The following is a 13,025-nucleotide window of genomic DNA, read 5'->3' on the forward strand; positions in this document are numbered from 1 at the left end:
TTCACTCCGAGCCCTTGCGGTGCTGCCACTGCACATTTACTAGCTGAACCACCTTGTTCCTTAAGGTCTTTGTCTTCCGATCCAAGATCGCAACGGGTCCCTCGATGTAATTCAGGCTGCCATCAACTTGGATATCCTCCAATGGTACAACTGCTAACTCATCCACTAAGCACTTCCGCAGCTGAGAAACATGGAAGTGTTGTGGATCTGGCTGAGCTCTGGGGCCCAGCTTGCCTTACTTCCGAAATCGGATGACACCCTTCCAGGGTGACACCTTCAGGAGGACCATATCGCCCACCTGGAACTCCAAGTCCAGGCGTTGCTTATCGGCGTAACTCTTCTGCCGACTTCGCGCAGTCTGAATCCTGTTACGGACCTGTTGTATCAACTCAGTGGTCTTGAGTACTACCTTCATACTCCCCATGACTCTCTGACTGACCTCACCCCAATAGACTGGGGTCCTACACTTCCTCCCATAGAGCATCTCAAAGGGAGGATGGTCAATACTGGCGTGGTAACTGTTGTTATACGAAAATTCCGCTAATGGAAGATACGTATCCCAACTTCCACCAAAATCTAGGACACATGCCCGAAGCATGTCCTCAAGAGTCTGAATCGTCCTCTCGCTCTGCACGTCCGTTTGTGGGTGGAAAGCGGTGCTGAAATGAAGACGAGTACCCATCTCGTCATGAAACCGCTTCCAAAACCTAGAAGTGAACCGGACGTCTCGGTCTGACACCACCGAAACGGGCACTCCATGATGTGCCACTACCTCTCGCATATAAATATCGGCTAACTTCTCAGCCGAGATGCTCTCCTGGATAGGTATAAAATGCGCACTCTTGGTCAATCGATCCACGATGACCCAAATCGAATCAACCCCACGTGTGGTCCTGGGAAGCTTATTAATGAAATTCATGGTGATATCCTCCCATTTCCACACGGGAATATCCAACGACTGCATCTTATCGTGGGGCCTCTGGTACCTTCTTGCAGGTCAGACATCTCTCTACATATCACGCTACATGCCGCTTCATACAGGACCACCAGTAATCAGGTTGAAGATCTCTATACATTGTCATCGCCCCCGGGTGGATGGAGAACCGAGACTTGTGGGCCTCATCCATCAACACCTGCCGTACCCCACCTCAGTACGGTACCCAGACCCTCCCATGCAGGGTCAACAATCATCGACTGTCATAATCAAAAGAAGCTACTCGGCCCACAATCCTCTCACACTTCTGCCTTTCCTCCTTCAGACCCTCAACCTGTGCCTCTTTGATCTGCTCCAACAATGGAGTAATCACTGTCATCCTCAGACATATATCTCTGATCAGGGCCACCACTGCCTTGTGGCTCAGAGCATCGGCCACTACGTTGGCCTTGCCCGGATGGTAGAGCATTGGCGGAGCTTTATAAGGGCAAGGGGGGATGTGCCCCCCCCCCTGATTTTTTTAGTTATAAACAGCCCTCATACTTTCATTTTATACATTTTTGGCCCAAAAATATAAAATTTTGGTTGTGGCCCCCCTGCTTAACAATTTTTTTACATATTATATTTCCGCCACCCCCCCCCCCCCCGAAGCAAACGTTGAAACTCCGCCCCTGTGGTAGAGGATCTCACAGTCGTAATCCTTTACCACGTCTAACCATCGACGCTGCCTCATGTTCAGATTCGGCTGATCCATAAGGTACCTCAGACTCTTGTGATCCTTGTAAATGGTACAACGGGCCCCATAGAGGTAATGTCGCCAAATCTTGAGGGCGAACACCACTGCCCCCAACTCTAAATCATGTTTCGGATAGTTAGCCTCGTGAGGCTTCAACTGTCTAGAGGCATAAGCTATCACACGCCCTTACTGCATCAACAATTCTCCCATACCTGTGATCGAAGCGTCACATTAGACTACAAAGTCATCTACTCCCTCTGGCAGGGTAAGAATTGGTGCCTCGCACAGTCGCTGCCTGAGCGTCTCAAATGCTGACTGCTGCTCAAGACCCCGACGAAACGCCACTAACTTCTTAGTCAATCGAGTGAGCAGTACTGCTATCTTGGAAAAATCCTGAATGAATCTCCTGTAATACCATGCTAGACCTAAGAAGCTCCGAATCTCAGATGGAGACCTCGGGACCTCCCACTGCATCACGGCCTCTATCTTGGTCGGATCTACAAATATACCTTCTGGTTGACGAGGTGTCCAAGGAATTGCACCTCGCGCAACCAGAACTTGCACTTGGAGAACTTTGCGAAAAGTCTCTCCCTCCCCAAAATCTCAAGCACCTCCCTCAAGTGTTCCTCATGCTGCTCCTGAGTCTTGGAATACACCAAGGTATCATTAATGAACACTATCACAGACCAATTCAGCATCGGCCTGTACACGCGGTTCATGAGGTCCATGAATGCGGCTGGAGCGTTGGTGAGCCCAAACGGCATCACCACGAACTCATAATGACCATAACGGCTCCTAAAAGCGGTCTTCTGCACATCCTCATCCCTGACCCGCATTTGGTGATATACGGAGCATAAATCAATCTTGGAAAACCAAGATGCTCCCTGAAGCTGGTCAAACAGATCATATATCCTCGAAAGTGGGTAATGGTTCTTCACCGTTACCTTGTTCAACTCCCGGGAATCTATACTCATATGGTACGACCCATCCTTCTTCCTCACGAACAGGATCGGAGCTCCCCATGGTGAACTGTTCAGCCTGATAAATCCTTTGTCTAGCAACTCCTGCAGCTGCATAGACAACTCCTGCATCTCGGGAGGAGCCAGCCGATACGGTGCCTTGGCTATCGGAGCCGTACCAGGAATCTGGGGCCTAGCTTGCCCTGCTTACGAAATCGGATGACACCCTTCTAGGGTGACACCTTCAGGAGGACCATATCGCCCACCTGAAACTCCAAGTCCAAGCGTTGCTTATCGGCGTAACTCTTTTGCCGACTTTGCGTAGTCTGAATCCTGTTACGGACCTGCTGTATCAACTCAATGGTCTTGAGTACTACCTCCATACTCCCCAGGACTCTCTGAATGACCTCACCCCAACAGACTGGGGTCCTACACTTCCTCCCATAGAGCATCTCAAAAGGAGGACGGTCAATACTGGCATGGTAACTGTTGTTATACGAATATTCCGCTAATGGAAGATACGTATCCCAAATGGCATCACCACGAACTCATAATGACCATAGTGGCTCCTAAAAGCGGTCTTCTGCACATCCTCATCCCTGACCCGCATTTGGTGATATACGGAGCGTAAATCAATCTTGGAAAACCAGGATGCTCCATGAAGCTAGTCAAACAGATCATCTATCTTCGAAAGTGGGTAACGGTTCTTCACCGTTACCTTGTTCAACTCCCGGTAATCTATACACATACGGTGCGACCCATCCTTCTTCCTCACGAACAGGATCAGAGCTCCCCATGGTGAACTGTTCGGCCTGATAAATCCTTTGTCTAGAAACTCTTGCAACTGCATAGACAACTCCTGCATCTCGGGAGGAGCCAGCCGATACGGTGCCTTGGCTATCGGAGCCGTACCAGGAACCAGGTCAATCCTGAACTCAACCTGTCTCTCAGGAGGTATTCCAGGAAAATCCTTTGGAAATACATCTGGGTACTCCCGTACTACCGGTACATCGACAACCGTCGCCTTACCCTTCTCCCAGGCATCAATAACATAGGCGACGTACCCCGCACATTCCTGCTGGAAGTAGCGCCTCGCTCTCACTGCTGAACAAAGAATCGGTCCGCGTTGTGGCCTCTCGCCCTGAATCACTAACTCTCCCCTACTAGGAGTGCGGACCCTTACTAAATGCAGCTCACAATCAATCACTACCCCATTAAGGTTCAGCCAATCCATACCCACTATAACCTTATTCCTTCGCAGGGGAATAGGAACCAAATCCACTGAGAACTGTTCATCAAATAACCACAATGAACACCCCCTATGTACTCTCGCGACCCTAACGGTCCTGTCATCAACTATCTCAACCTCAAGTGGGCAATCCAGCTCCCCTAGAGCTCTGCTAAACCGCTTGCTAAGCGCAAGCGAGACAAACAATCGGGTAGCCCCCGAGTCAAACAATATTGTAGATGAAATGCCGTTCACTAAGAACGACCATAAAAACAAACACATAACCATAAGAAACAATCAATACTAAAACAAAGATAAGAGGAAAATTCATACCTGGCACCACGTCAGGAGTCGCTCGCGCCTCCTCCGCTGTCATATGGAATGCTCTACTCTTCGCCACTGGCGCCTTAGCCCGACCCTGACGGCCGTCTGTAATCCTCAATGTAGCAGTGGCAGGTGCTGCCACCTGCCCTGCTGCTGCTAAGGTAGGACACTGGGACCTCTTATGGCCCCTCTGATTGCACTGAAAGCAAATTAGATCAGATGCTGAGGTGAGAGTCATAGTAGTAGTAGTTGTACAATCCTTGCTCATGTGCCCAGTCCGACCGCACTTGTAGCAGCCGGAACTCCCTGCCTTGCACACTCCATCGTGCAACCTCTCACACTTGCCACACCGAATATGGCTCTGCTGTCTCCTAGATCTGTGATCGGATACCTTGGGCTTTTTGCCCGAACTCCCTGAGCCATATACCACCTATGGCTTCCTTTTCCTCTCCATCTCTAAATCGATCTCCCTCTCACGAGCCCTCGCAATCATGTCATCCAACTTTTTATAGTTGGAACGGCTCACAAACTGTCTAATATTACTCCTCAGCATCTCATGGTAACGGGCCTTTTTTATCTCCTCATCTGCCGCATACTAAGGAACGAGGAGAGCCCTCTCCCTGAACTTGGCGGTAATCTTTGCCACTATCTTTGTTGTCTATTGGAGATCCTGGAACTCCCTAACAAGCTGATGCACCTCAATAACAGGTGCGAACTCGGCTATGAACCTGGTCGTGAAATCCGTCCAGGTCATAGCATCAAGAGCTGCGTCATCCCCGATGACACGTCCGACCTCCTCCCACTAATCACGTGCCCTGCCCTTCAAAAGAGTGGATGCAAGTCGGACCTTGTCCCCCTTAGGACATTTGCTAGTGCAGAAAGCGTTGGCCACATCAGCCAACCATCTGGTACTCATAATGGGGTCTCGTGCCCCCTGGTAATCGGGAGCTCCACAGGCCCTAAACTCCCTGAAAGTGAGCGTGCGCGACCCCATCATGGCCGCCACCTCGGTGCGAAACATGTCCAGTCTCTCATCCATAACCTCCAGAATACCCTCCTTGATCGAACCAAAGATCACAGGTGTCTGCTCGAGAATAGTGCACGTGATCTCTGAGGAGAGAAACTCCCTAGTCTGCTCATCTAGCCGCTCGGCCCTGAGCCCAATCCTAACCCCTTACCTGAACTGCCAACTGCTGGTCTAGGGCGTAGCACCACCATTCTGAAAACACATTGCAATAATTGTCATAAATACTGATATATCTAGAGGGATCACATCTACTACAAGTTTCCTAGCCTTGTCTCAGCCTTCCTTGATTCAAGTACGGATCCTATGCTTTTAGTAGTACGGGCCCATACTACCTTCCACATCTATCCGTACTTTACTCAAGAACTGCCTTGACTCCTCCAAGTCCCTTCTACTGCTACTGTCCTCTGCTACTCTCATCCTAGGCTTGCCCTAGGGTAATCACTAACTCTCTCTCTCTCTCCGCCATCATCTGCATAAGAAGTCCCTGCTTTCTTTCCTTAACTAGCTCGCGAATACTATTACATATTACTCACACCAGATAATTTTTTTGAATGAGAGATCCTACTTTACAACGGTTGGACTCAAACAAGAGCTGCGAAATAGAGCTAGACTTAACCTTCTGAAATTATTTAGTCATTACAATATGTAACTTAACATATTTGTTTACAAATTAGTGAAAGACAACTAGAACGCCTAAAAGCACAAAGAAAGCAGCATTCGGGCATTAAGTTCACATAATCAAGCATATACTACTCAGACTATCATCCTCACTATCTGTACTAGTACGCAGTTGTCATAGAGCTGAACACATATAATAGGAACATAAGGTATCCATCCTAGATCCTTAGTCGTAATCTAGCATGCTGTTCTAATAAAGCTGATAATCATAACATAACATAAACTTGTATGGGTAGTTTGGGAATACTTACTTGAGCTTGGCTGATCGAATGCACCACACCCTTTTCTCTTTTTCAAAAACTCTTTTTTTTTAAGTTTCTTTTTTACGTTTCTAATTAAAACTCTTTCTCTTTTGAAAACTTGTACCACTTCCTTAGTTTGAGTTCAAACACACTCGGAAGTGCGCCCGAATCCCTCAAACTAAGACTCTGATACCAACTTGAAACATCCCAAAAATACAAGCCAAAAATTTCATTTGAAAACATTACTAAAACCATAATATCTAATTATCATATAGTAAAACCATAAGTCATGTCTCAAAATATCATAAAATATGTCTCATATCACAATTGATGTCAAATCATGTCAAAAATATCAGAGTCTAACTCCCAGACTAAAACTGTGGTGGGTGTCATGCCATCATCTCGAGCCCTTCCCCTTGCTAGCTGAAGTACCTGAAACAAAAACTGAAACTGTAAGCACGAAGCTTAGTGAGCTCCCCCATACTACCACATACCATACAATAACATATAAAGCACATATTGGGCCTTGCCCACTGCATCAGACTGAAGTCCGAAACTGACTAGGTCCTCACCCTCTGCATCGGACCGAAGTCCGGAACTAACTTCGGCCTTGCCCCTGCATCGGACCGAAGTCCGGAACTAACTAGGGCCTTTCCCACTGCATCAGACCGAAGTCTGGAACTGACTAAACATAGCAAAACATAATCATGGCATATAACAATAACACAAATACTGCATACTGCATCGGACCGCAGTCCGGAACACATAACACATAGACATGTCTAAATCACAAAGACATCAAGCATAATGAACCACTTCTCGGGACCACCCCGACATCGGACCGCAGTCCGAAAACTACTGTTATCTAAGTGGGCCAGCATTATGGCCATAGACCCGTTCCTACTGGAAGGAAACTCACCTCGTAAGGCTGACTACTAGAATGCTGAGTAGAAAATGTTTGACTGTTGCTCCGATAACTCCCCGACTATAATTCCCATAAAGACACTTAGTCCAACATTGATACTAATCTTAGGGTAAAGTGACTATTTTACCCCTGGCCAAAGTCCTTATCCTGGTCAAAGTCAACTGCCAGTTGACCTGACTCGCCGAGTTGGGTCGCCAACTCGCCGAGTCCTTATCCTTTCTTCTATTCCCCAACCCGACTCTATTCGTCGAGTTTAGCAAAGACTCGACGAGTTCTCCTTCCATAATAACATCAAGTCAACCTTCATCTGACTCGCCGAGTTGTATGAACAACTCGTCGAGTCCTCTTTCATCATATGAACACGTCCAGTCTATGACTCGCTGAGTTGTATGAACAACTTGTCGAGTCTGATCTTGTGGGTAAGAAGATTGCCTTGGACTCACCGAGTGTGTTCTTTCACTCGTCGAGTCCCATGATTTCCAGATTATGGCTATGTCTTAATGCGTCGAAACACTCCTTGGGACCCTTTTAAACCTCTATTAACACTCAACTGGGCTCCTTTGAACCACAACAGATTGGGGACTCAAGCCCCATACTCGCCGAGTTGCAAGAACAACTCGTAGAGTCGGCCATTGTCCAAGTCTAAAAATCGATTTCTGTTGTACAACTCTCACCCAAAAGGTAGATATGGGCTTTTAAGGTCGATCTAACACGTAAAGTTATGAACTTTACGTGCATGCATGGAAGTATAAGCTTTAAGGACCCAAAAAGAGGTCCAAAGAGGTGCATGGGCTAATATGGTCATAAGGCTTGCATCTTTATGCCATGAACTCAGTTCTAGAGTCTAGATCTGAAGGTGAATCGACTTGGGACGTCCAAGTCTTAAGGATCAAGCTTATTGACCCCAAAACTCCAAAAAGGGGCGAAGGAGAAAATCTATAAAACCACAAGTCAAGTTTTGAGCTTGATTACCTGAAAGTGAAAAGAAACTGATGTTGCTTTTGGATCTAGTCCTTCTCCCTTGATCCTTCTTTCTTCCAACTCTTCTACTAGATACAGAAATGCACCAAAAACCCTACAAGTCACTAAGAAAGCTCAAGTTTGCCAAAAGGGAATTAGGGTTTCGAAAGTAATGCTATGGAGGTGATGGAGGCTGGACCTGGAGGTCATAATGCTGTTTAAATAGGGTGCAAACCCTTTAATTGGGGTTTCATCTAGACTGGCCTACTCCTCGAGTCCAAGAGCGGACTCGATGAGTAGATTACTTAAACCCACGTACCAACCTCGCATTTACTCGACGAGTCAGGGCTGCCACTCGTCGAGTCAATAATACAAAAGGAATAAACGAAGATCAAATACGTACTAGAAACGGGGCGCTATATAACAACATCATGTCTGTATCTGAAACCAAGGAGCTCTCTACAATGAACCGTGTGTTCCCCAAAGGTATCCAAATATGCCTTGCGGCAAACTGGGCATATCTCGTCAATTGGGAATATGGGAATGATAAGGCGTTAATGAAGGATAGTTCGATACTCCACAGGATACATATGTTGTCCAAGACCATCAATATGGATAGTTAGTAGAAATTCCTATGCATGAGGTGCCCGCAGACACTCAAAGACTACTTTCTGTCTGACAGTTATGTCGAAGTCGACTTCCATATCTTGGACGATTTTGCTAAAAAGGGCACATGCCAAAGCTTTTTGGGATTTAGGTGGGGTGTCCTTATTAGTGAAACCACTACAGTTAAATCTCGTAATTGTATCGCGAAGACGAGTCATAGCACATAGGTAATCCGAGTCCATACCACATACGCCACTGTCACGTAAGATGTGGTCTTGTAATGCCCAAGATTGGGCCCTCGAGGCTACAAATGCGTAGGAGGAAACCTCATAAGCGGAGTACAAACCTAAACCACCGAAGCGAATAGGTAAAGAAGCCATACGCCATTGAATGTCTCCAAAGAATGGGCCTCCACATACCACCACATGCCACTTCTATGTGTACCGGCTAGCATGTCCTTAAACCAAAGAAAAGTTTTGCAATGCCCATACATGATCAAAGAAAAAGGATCTCACTCTGCAGGTCACATAGTTAAGGAAGAAGGACCATCAAATCAACAACATTGACCGCTCTCTTCATGGCCAGCCCGCTAATAAACCATGCGACTCTGCTAATAGCCCCCCCCCCCCCCCCAAAGACTAAGGAGCTTCACCCCCAAAGAAGGTCTCCCTATATTCATTGGGAATAAATCGACACGAAGCTTCCTACCATCACAGGAGGGCCAAACTTGATGTTCAACTCAAGACCCAAACCTGGACCATGCAACCGAATAATGTTCAACACTCTAGCCACCTCCTCTGAATCCCTAATAACAGTCCCATCATCTAGATACCAAGAATGGAGAAGGAGCTTACAATTGTCTCTAATCTTGTGCACAAGCAGGTGCAAAATGAGGGAAAAAAGAAGAGGGCCCAAGGGGTCACCTTGATGCACCCCAGTGACAGACCATATATGTTGGTCTCCGATATAAAGTCTTGCTGCTTGCCCGTACAAGAAATTCACCCACAAAGAAATGGAAGGGCACATCTTCTTAACCTCGTGGAGCAATGTTAATCATGTTGGATTAGTGTCTAAGCCCGTAACTATATTTGGTAAGCTATTGACCCGGTTGTGCATGGTCCTTTTGGGTTGCCTTCTCCAAAGCAACTTGACGAGGTAATTTAAGGAGAGAGAGAATATTATGGTTTATTAATATATTATAAGAATAATATATTAAAGAAGAAATAATATTTATTTAATTAGTGTTAGTCATAAATTAATTAGGAATTAATTTGATGACTAAAAGAGATTAATTAAATAAAGGGGTATAAAATGTCAAATGTGTGATAGTTGAGTTTTGGGTTAAGGAAACCTCATGGACTAAGGGGGGAACGAAATTATGATGGGGATCCATCATATTTTCTTCCAAGGCCTTATTCCAGAAGGTTCCTTGGGCTACTTGGTGGCTAAGTTGTCCATTAGGGTTTAGACTGAAACCCTAGCAGCCTGCAAGTATAAATAAGACCCCAGACTACGGAAATTGGCTACACCTGCTTCTAAGAGAACCCTAGGGCCGATTTCTAGCATGAATATCTCCTGAATATCTCCTAATGGCACCACTGCCGACTCGTCAGCTATACACTTTCGCAGCTGTGACACGTGGAAAGTGTCATGAATCTGCCCCAACTCTGTTGGTAACTCCAAACGATAGGCTACCCTGCCTAGCCTCGCGATCACCCTGAAAGGACCGATATATCAGGGCCCCAACTTGCCCCTCTTCCTGAATCGAATCACTCCTTTCCAAGGGGAGACCTTCAGGAGCACGAAGTCGCCGACCTGAAACTCGAGCTCGAACTGGCGTCTGTCCGCATAAATCTTCTGACGACTCTGAGCGGTCAACAACCTCTGTCTGACCTGCTGAATCTGCTTTGTCATCTGAAGCACAATCTCGGTACTACCCATCACACGATGCCCTACTTCTCCCCAGCAAATGGGGGTCCGACACCTCCTCCCATACAACAGCTCAAAGGGCGGCATGCCAATGCTCGAATGATGGCTGTTGTTGTAAGAAAACTCTGCCAAGGGAAAATACGTGTCCAAACTCCCGCCAAAATCCAACACACATGCACGGAGCATGTCCTCGAGTGTTTAGATCGTCCGTTCACTCTGTCCGTCAGTCTGTGGGTGGTATGCGGTACTAAAATGCAGTTTCGTACCCAATTCCGCATGAAACTTCTTCCAAAATCTGGAAGTGAAACGTACATCTCGATCCGAGACAATCGAGATCGGCACTCCATGCCGCGATACCACCTCTCTCACGTACATCTCTACCAACCTCTCCGCGGAAGAGCTCTCACTGATGGCTAGAAAGTGAGCATTCTTCGTCAACCTGTCCACAATCACCTAAATTGCATCGACACCCCTCGCAGTCCTTGGCAATTTGGTGATGAAATCCATGGTAATCTGTTCCCATTTCCACTCGGGAATCTCTAACGGCTGCAGCTTACCATGTGGACGCTTGTGCTCGACCTTAACCCTGCGACAGGTCAAGCATCTCTCAACAAACCATGCGACATCCCTCTTCATACAGGGCCACCAATATTCCCTTTTTAGGTCCAAATACATCTTAGTGGCCCCAGGATGGATCGAGAATTTAGATCGATGAGCCTCTTCCATCAAAATGGTATGCGTTCCGCCCACAGACAGTACCCATATCCGACCCTGAAATGTCATGAGCCCCCGGCTATCGGTAACGAATTCCGATATACCAACCCGACAACTTGCTCTCTCTTCTGGCTTTTTGGCCTCACAGCCTCAGTCTGGGCCCCACGAATAGCGTCCAACACCGGGGTCATCACTGTCAATCTCAAACAAATATCTCGCATCAGGGCGCCGTCCTCCCTATGGCTCAGTGCATCGGCTACAACATTAGCCTTGCCCGGGTGGTACAGGATCTCACAATCATAATCCTTGACCACATCCAACCACCTCCTCTGGCGCATATTCAGGTTGGGCTGATCCATCAAATACTTCAAGCACTTGTGGTCCGTGTATATCGTATACCGAACCCCATACAGATAATGTCGCCAGATCTTGAGGGCGAACACTACCGCTCCCAATTCTAAATCATGAGTGGGATACCTCGACTCATGAGGCTTAATCTGCCTCGCTGCATATACTATCACACGCCCCCTCTGCATAAGCACCGCTCCCAATCTAGATATCGATGCATCACAATATAACACAAAATCCTCCGTCCCTTCCGGAAGGGCTAATACTGGGGCTGCGCACAATTTCTGGCGAAGTGTCTCGAACGAGGTCTGCTGCTCCGGTCCCCAAGAAAACGCAGCACCCTTCCGGGTCAACTTGGTGAGTGGCACGGCGATCTTGGAGAAATACTTAATAAATCTCCGATAATAGCCGGCCAAACCTAGAAAGCTCCTGATCTCGGTGGGTGATCTCAGCACCTTCCACCTCATGACCGCCTTAATCTTGGCCGGATCGACCAATATCCCATTCTGGTTAACGAGATGCCCCAAAAACCAAACCTCTCGTAACCAGAACTCACATTTGGAGAACTTGGCATAAAGCCTCTCCGATCTCAGAACTCCGAGGATCTCCCTCAAATGCTCCTCATGCTGCTCTCTGGATCTCGAATACACCAATATGTTGTCGATGAACACGATCACTGAGCGATCCAACATCGGTCTACACACTCTGTTCATGAGATCCATGAACATCGCCGGTGCATTGGTGAGTCCGAAAGGCATCACTACGAACTCGTAATGCCCATAACGAGTCTGGAATGCTGTCTTCTGGATGTCTTCATCTCGCACCCTCACCTGATGATACCCAGACCTCAAATCGATCTTGGAGAACCAATATGCTCCCTGCAGCTGATCGAACAAATCGTCGATCCTCGGCAACGGGTAACAGTTCTTGACCGTTAGCTTGTTCAACTCCCGGTAATCAATGCACATCCGGTGTGAACCATCCTTCTTCTTGACAAAAAGGATAGGCGCCCCCATGGCGAACTGCTCGGCCTAATAAACCCCTTCCCCATCAGCTCCTAGAGCTGCGAGGATAACTCCTACATCTCTAGAGGCGCAAGGCGATAAGGCACCTTGGCGATAGGCACAACTCCCGGAACCAATTCAATACCGAACTCTACTTGCCTCTCCGGAGGCACACCCGACAACTCCTCTAGAAACACATTCGGAAACTCACGCACTATCGGGACCTCATCAACTGACTTCGATCTCTCTGAAACAACCCTCGCATCCATAATATATGCCACAAATCTCCTACAGCCTTGTTGTAGACTATGTCTCGCTCTGGCGGCTGAACAAAATGCTGATCCCGCACGTGTACCCTCGCCGTACACCGTAAGAACTCCCCCACTAAGGTCTTGAATCATCACCAACTGA

This window comes from Lactuca sativa, chromosome 4, assembly GCF_002870075.4.
Source record: "Lactuca sativa cultivar Salinas chromosome 4, Lsat_Salinas_v11, whole genome shotgun sequence".
Lineage (NCBI taxonomy): Eukaryota > Viridiplantae > Streptophyta > Magnoliopsida > Asterales > Asteraceae > Lactuca > Lactuca sativa.